The sequence below is a fragment of the Portunus trituberculatus genome, chromosome 28 (genome assembly GCF_017591435.1).
Source record: "Portunus trituberculatus isolate SZX2019 chromosome 28, ASM1759143v1, whole genome shotgun sequence".
Lineage (NCBI taxonomy): Eukaryota > Metazoa > Arthropoda > Malacostraca > Decapoda > Portunidae > Portunus > Portunus trituberculatus.
In genome coordinates, this window is record NC_059282.1 from 3,272,270 (window position 1) to 3,279,769 (window position 7,500).

At 40.3% G+C, this 7,500-nt stretch overlaps 1 protein-coding gene and 1 long non-coding RNA gene across 2 annotated transcripts in view; both read left to right on the forward strand.

The window, feature by feature from the left end:
- Window positions 1-7,500, forward strand: part of LOC123510328 (inactive dipeptidyl peptidase 10-like) — a 195,000-nt gene that overhangs the window by 148,269 nt on the left and 39,231 nt on the right.
- The window catches only part of LOC123510330, a 28,202-nt gene that overhangs the window by 19,005 nt on the left and 1,697 nt on the right, over window positions 1-7,500 (forward strand). The gene's annotated exons all lie outside the window — the stretch shown is intronic.

Genomic DNA, 7,500 nt, shown 5'->3' on the forward strand with positions numbered 1-7,500 from the left:
TGTGTGTGTGTGTGTGTGTGTGTGTGTGTGTGTGTGTGTGTGTGTGTGTGTGTGTGTGTGTGTGTGTGTGTGTGTGTGTGTGTGTGTGTGAGAGAGAGTTGGTCGTTTAGCACATGCAATAGATCAATACAACATTTACCATTACTATTTTTTTTTATTCATTCCTATTATCAGAGGATTTTGGACTGAAAGTAAATGTCAAACTATGTATCTTTATAGAGAGAGAGAGAGAGAGAGAGAGAGAGAGAGAGAGAGAGAGAGAGAGAGAGAGAGAGAAGATCAGATACAGAGGGAAAAGGTACGTGCGTCAAGGCAGAGAGTAATTAATAATAAAAGCGTGAGGGCGTGGGTGTTGATGTGTCGCTGCGTTGTGTGTTACAATGTGTTTGCGTGACCTGTTTTTATGAACAAGAGAAATAGTGTTACGTCCGTGCTCAATTACGTGCAAATTTGTCTTTATTAGCGATAACAACGAAACAACGTGTGTGTGTGTGTGTGTGTGTGTGTGTGTGTGTGTGTGTGTGTGTGTGTGTGTGTGTGTGTGTGTGTGTGTGTGATCATTTTTCCTTGCGCGTCACTCGTATTTTTAGTCTACTTCTATTTCTGTCTCGAAGATTTCACCTCATCGACCTCATGTGGCCTTATTCGCTACGTATTTTCTTTTCTCATGTCTAGTTCAAAGTAACCACGCGACTCATTACTTCTAAGAAACTCGAGCACATAAACTTGCGGTATCAATTTGTGTTCAGAGCAGCACGTATTTACATTCCACAGTAAGCATGTCTGAGCAACCCTCATCACACTCACAAAAAGCAAAGGAGTTGCCGTGTCTTTATGCAAGTATGATTCTAATAAAGCTGCACGTATTTTCTGAGGTTCCAGGTAGTGGGCTGCTGTTAAAAGACATGATGAGTAAGCTAGATAATATAATCCAATAAATTCATGGGAAAGATGAGCACTTCACGGTGAATAAATAAAGAGACAAGCACATCACGATGAATATATGAAAAAGGCAAGCACTTCGAGCGTTTCGTGATGCATAGATAGTAAGATCAGCACCCGCCAATCAATACATGAAAAGGCAAACACAGATTCTTCCTCGGCCTTGCAAAGGAACACTGTCACACAACACGGAAAAGGCAACGTAACGCCATTTTCTGAAAAGTGGCCCTGATCCCACCGCTGCCACCAGTTGTATCAGAATTTCACCGTTGCTACCAGTTATTTTTTTACCCCAACTCCTGTACACAATTATTATTTTCAAAGTAAACGCTACCACCACTTATCTTTCTACGCTTACCTCTCCTATCTTTATTCCTTTCCTCCCACAACGTTTTTCTTTGATATAGGCAAGAATTCTTCGACAAATTTTCATACTTCAACTTTAATCATTTTTTTTCCCTAGTCAATGCCAGCACCAGTAAATTTTCTGTCTTCCCTAACCTATCTTCACTTCTTCACTCTCCACCTTTGTCCTGACATATAAAGATTCTTCCAACACTGTACTAGAAATGTCCTAGTTCGCCTTTTCATATACTATTGCGTATTCATGAAAGTAACAAAGGAAATAAGTTTACTCCTTTAGCTGCTAGGATGGCAGCTGCTCGTAATTTCGTGCTTTGTATTTGAGTTTCATATGAATTATGGAAAAAGACGCGTGTGAGTTAAGTGCCAAAAATAAGAATAAACAAAGACTGGTAAAGATTGTATGAGATAAGAGACAAAGAGATAAAAACAAAGACTGGGACACTGAGACAAATGGACGTAGAGAGAGAGAGAGAGAGAGAGAGAGAGAGAGAGAGAGAGAGAGAGAGAGAGAGAGAGAGAGAGAGAGAGAGAGAGAGAGATTCGGGGGAGCCAGGGATGAAAGAAAAACTGAGAGACTTTTCCTATTAAGAGAACTGCAAAAGTTTTACATCTGCAAACAGAGCCCGTGATCCGCCCACTTAATTCAACGGAAGGTGATTCTCAGCCTCCAAGAGATCAGGACGAAAATAAAAAGGACGAGAAAAAGGAGAATGAAGGGCGGATAGGAAGTTAGATGAGGAGGTTTTGCAGGGAGGAAAAAATCAATTGAGTGAAGGAAAAACTTAAGAGATGAGAGACTGAGAGAGAGAGAGAGAGAGAGAGAGAGAGAGAGAGAGAGAGAGAGAGAGAGAGAGAGAGAGAGAGAGAGAGAGAGAGAGACACACACACACACACACACACACACACAGAGAGAGAGAGAGAGAGAGAGAGAGAGAGAGAGAGAGAGAGAGAGAGAGAGAGAGAGAGAGAGAGAGAGAGAGAGAGAGAGAGAGAGAGAGAGAGAGAGAGAGAGAGAGAGAGAGAGAGAGAGAATGATGTCTACAGCAGGCCGATGAGATGAGTCACAATAAAACAAAGAACCAAACGAGATGACACCAATAAAATGAGTCAACAAGTCTGCCATCAAATCATTCAAGCTTGAAGCCACTTGTCTGAACACCCAATAACCCGCACAGTCAACCAGTCAGTCAGTCAGTCAGTAAGTAGGCCAGCCTCCGTCGGTTATTCAGCAAATCAAAGAGCGAGCCAGCCAGCCAGCCAGCGAGTCGGTCGGACAAATAATCTTTTCCTTTTCCCAGGACAAATGAACATAAGAAAAGGACAGCCAACGAAAGAGAAAAAAAACTGTTTCCTGTCGCTTTTCCAAGAATATCTCCTACAGACTCTTAGCTTGAATTGAGATGCAGAGAAACGGAGAAGAATGGATAGAGGGAGTAGAAATGAAGGCGGTAGCATGTACTGAGATATGAAAAGTTGGATGTAGGGACAGAAGGAGGGAATACAAAGAAAGAAGGAACATGAACGAGTTGAAAAGATGGGAGAGAAAGAAGGAGAGGAGGAAAGGGAAAGACGAAGGGAAGAAAGGGAAGGAGGGAACACTAGAAGAGGTATGGACGATAGAAGAGAATATGGGAGAGGAGGAGGAGGAGACGGGTAGGAGGAAGAAGAGGAATGAAGTTAGTGAAGGAGTGAGGTACGTGAGCATTTGAATATATCGCAACAAAAGGTATATGTTAACAATACTCTCACTCTCTCACTCACTCTCTATCTCTCTCTCTCTCTCTCTCTCTCTCTCTCTCTCTCTCTCTTTGAAACATGATTTTTTCCTTCAGTTTGTATTGACGTTGTGTAGACGTGGCGTGTTTTATAATGTATGTGTTGTTGTGCACCATTAAATTGTCCAACATACGTGTGACAAAAGAAGCAGAAAGGAAAGGTGAGGTTTGAAAGGCCTTTGTCAGCCGGTTTGAATTACACGGACTGGCATTTGATAGATAACAATGTAATCATACACACAATTACGCTGGAAAAGTACACAGCTATAGAGGAAAGAACCTACTTACAAATATAGAAGTAAAATATGCATCGACAGACGAATAGTTGAGCTGATAGATATACGTGTAAATAGACTGACAGAAAGACATGAATAGAAAAACAGACAGAAAGACAGACAGACAGACAGACAGACAGACCGTTATAGAGTAAACGACCTACTTACAAAAATACAGGTAAAATATGCATAGACAGGCAAATAGTTGAGCTGGTAGACTTACGTGTAAATAGACTGACAGAAAAGAAAGACTTACTCGTAAATAGAAAAACAGACAGACAGACAGAAAGACTTAAATAGAAAAACAGACAGACAGATAGACAGACAGACAGTTACAGTAAACGACCTACTTACAAAATACAGATAAATTATACAGACAGACGAATAGTTGAACAAACAGACATATGTGTAAATAGATTGACAGAAAGACTTAAATAGAAAAAAAAACACAGACAGACAAACAGATAGAGAGATAAATAAATGCATCGATATATAAATAAATAAATCGTTATATACAGAGATGCACAGACTAGCAGATGGAAAAAAAAAAGGGCGGGGAAATAACGTAAAAAACAGATGGAAAGTTAAATAATCACTTACACCATCAAAAAAATATATATAGAAAAGAAAAATGCGCAAATCCAGTCAAGAAAAATAAATAAAATGCATTCCACTACGATCATTTATGGCGATGACGGGCGGAATAGTAAAATATATATATAATAAAACAAAATACAGAGAGAGAGAGAGAGAGAGAGAGAGAGAGAGAGAGAGAGAGAGAGAGAGAGAGAGAGAGAGAGAGAGAGAGAGAGAGAGAGAGAGAGAGAGAGAGAGAGAGAGAGAGAGAGAGAGAGAGAGGAGGAGGAGGAGGAGGAGGAGGAGGAGGAGGAGGAGGAGGAGGAGGAGGAGGCGTGAAGGAATGCAAGCAGTGAAGTTTACTGCCAAAATATTGAAAGGATGGAGAAGAAGAAGGAGAATAGGAGGAGGAGGAGGAGGAGGAGGAGGAGGAGGAGGAGGAGGAGGAGGAGGAGGAGGAGGAGGAGGAAGGAAAAGGAGGAGAAGGAGAAGAAAGATAGAGAAAGAGAAGAAAGAAGGCGAAGAAAAAGTAGAAAAGATGAAGAAAGAGAAGGAGAATAAGGAGGAGGAAGAAATAATAAAATAAATAATTACTCATAGGAGTGAAAAATGACAACAAAAAGTTAGAATAAGACAATAAAAACAAACAAGGAATAATTAGTAAACAAAACTCAAAAAAAAAAAAAAAAGAACATGGACAACAACAGACGAGAAACACAAAACCATGACATTGATTTCTTAACCTACAAAAGAACTAAACAAAAGTAAAAAAAAATGAAAGACGCAAAAAAAATAGTGCATAATGAAAACACCAATTTTTTTTCTATTTTTTTTTTTTTTTTGTCTCCCTCAAAGAATAACTTACAAAACACAATCACAATAAAGAACTTTGAAATTCCTTGACAGGGTAAAATTACTCAAGAGAAATAGTTATATCTTCTGTTCTCCTCCCTCTCTCTCTCTCTCTCTCTCTCTCTCTCTCTCTCTCTCTCTCTCTCTCTTCTTCCATCTTCCAACCCTTCTTCCCTGTCTCTATTATCTTCCCTGCTTTCTCTTTCTCCCTCTTCCATCCTTCCTGCTGTCATTATCGTTCTCTTCAATCTTGCATTCCCCTTCTTCTCATTCTTCCTCCCTCCATCTCGTTTTTTTCCTTCCCTTCATTCCCTAAACATTTCCTCTTATTTATCCTTTTTTCTCCCTTCTCTCCTATTCTTCTCCCCTTTTCTATGTCTTCTTTCCGTCCTCATCTAATATCCTTCTTTTCTTCTTCTTCTCTCTCTCTCTCTCTCTCTCTCTCTCTCTCTCTCTCTCTCTCTCTCTCTCTCTCTCTCCATCACCCTGACACATTACCACCATATGCCTACCCATTTTCTCTCCAATTTCCTCACCTCCATCCTCATCCTTCTTTCCTTCCCTCTCTCCTTTCTTCTACTCCTCCACCTCCCTTCCTTTCTTCCTTCCTCCTGTATTCCTTTTACTCCTCCACTTCTCTTCATTTCTTCTTCCTGCCTTTTCATTTGTACTCCTTAATAAAATTTTAATGACACACTTTTAATATAAATTTCTACATTCTTTACTTAGTTTTCTTTATTTCTTTTTTTTTCTCCATCCACTTTTTTTTTTCTCCTGGGTATCCACTTTAACATTCCACTTTTCCACATGGCTGCTTTCATCCACGTCATTTATTACTATTACTGCCATCGTCATTTTTCATCACCACTTGGCACACGAGTTCTTTCATTCTTCACCACCACCACCACAACTACAACTACAACCACCACCACCTCCACCACCACCACCACTACTACCACCACCGTATGGCGATCATCACTTCCACATATTCCAATCACGTGCAGAATTTTTCAATCAAGAGTTTAAACCTGACTTTTCCTCTTTCCTTATCCTTCTGTTCCTCTTCCATCTATCTCTTTCTAGTTTTTTTTCCCTCTTACTCCTCCTCCACCTTATCTATGGGGGGAGAGAGAGAGAGAGAGAGAGAGAGAGAGAGAGAGAGAGAGAGAGAGAGAGAGAGAGAGAGAGAGAAAATTAACAAACCAGCAAATATTTGAATAAGACGATTCGAAAATATGGCAAAGAAGAACAAAACCTGAAAAAAACGAATACAAAAAACAAAACAAAAAAAGAAATGATAGAAATAATATGAAAACGGAGAGAGAGAGAGAGAGAGAGAGAGAGAGAGAGAGAGAGAGAGAGAGAGAGAGAGAGAGAGAGAGAGAGAGAGAGAGAGAATATATATGTGAGTGCGTGGACGTTTCGTGACAAGAGAAAGGCAAAGGAATAGAGAAATGAAAATAGAAAAATGGAAATTCCCTCCATGAGAAAAAATAAATATACGAAAAAAAAAAAATAAATCCACCATAGATCAAAACTCGATCCAGCACAAAACGAAAAAAAAATATGAAAAAAACAAAAGACCACAAAAAAAAAATAAATAAATAAGAAGCAAATATGAGTAAAAAGAAAAATTGAATCCATCGATACACCAAAACTCGATCGAGCCTAAAATGAAAAAAAAGCTGAAAAAAAACAGAAAACACCACAAAAAAACAAGAAAAATGAAATATAAGTTAAAAAACTGTAAAAATCACGAAACAAAATGAAACAACTGAAAATAAACACACACACACACAGACACACACACACACACACACGCACACACACACACAATAGAGCTAATCCCACTCATGGCCGGAAAAATAGTCGAACAATAGAAGACGATTGTGGCGTTTTGAAGGAAGACACACGAATGGCTGGAGGGTGCGAGAGGGGAATCGATCTGCTGGCGACCCCTGGCAACTCCCCCACCCTCAGACCTGGCGAGGGTATATAAATAGGAGGCAGGAAAATAACGCTTTAATTCCCAGCCACAGATCGAACGAAGGACACTTAGAGACCTTAGATTGTTGCGTGAGGTAGCCAAGTGCGCAGGAGAGAGAGAAAGAGAGAGGGAGAGGTAGTGGAGGAGAAGGTGAAGGGTGAACACTCAATAGGGGGGAGAGGTTAAGGAAAGACTACAAACTGGAGGAGGAAGAGGAGGAATGGTTTGTGAGGAAGGAAGGAGGAGGATTGGCTACTGCAGGTGAAGGAGGAAGAAGAGGAGGAAAAGAAGGAAGAGTAGGGAGGGAAGACTACCAACTGGAAGAGGAAGAAGAGGAATGGTTTGTGAGGAAGGAAGGAGGACTCTTGAAGGAGAAGGAGGAGGAGGAGGAGGATTGGCTACTGCAGCTGAAGGAGGACGAAGAGGAGGAAAAGGAAGAATAGGAGGAAGTGAAGAGTGAGGAAGGAAAAGAAACCAATTTATTAAGACAGATGAGAGAAGGGAGACACGAATGTGAGTTAGCGAATACAAGAGAGAGAGAGAGAGAGAGAGAGAGAGAGAGAGAGAGAGAGAGAGAGAGAGAGAGAGAGAGAGAGAGAGAAAACATTACAAACGAGAATAAAAAGAAAGTAAAAAGAAAACTTCACAAAATGACGAAATAAGAAAATGGCAAAACTTTTCTTTCATCTCCTCCACCACCTCCTTCTCCTTCTCCTTCTTCTCCTCC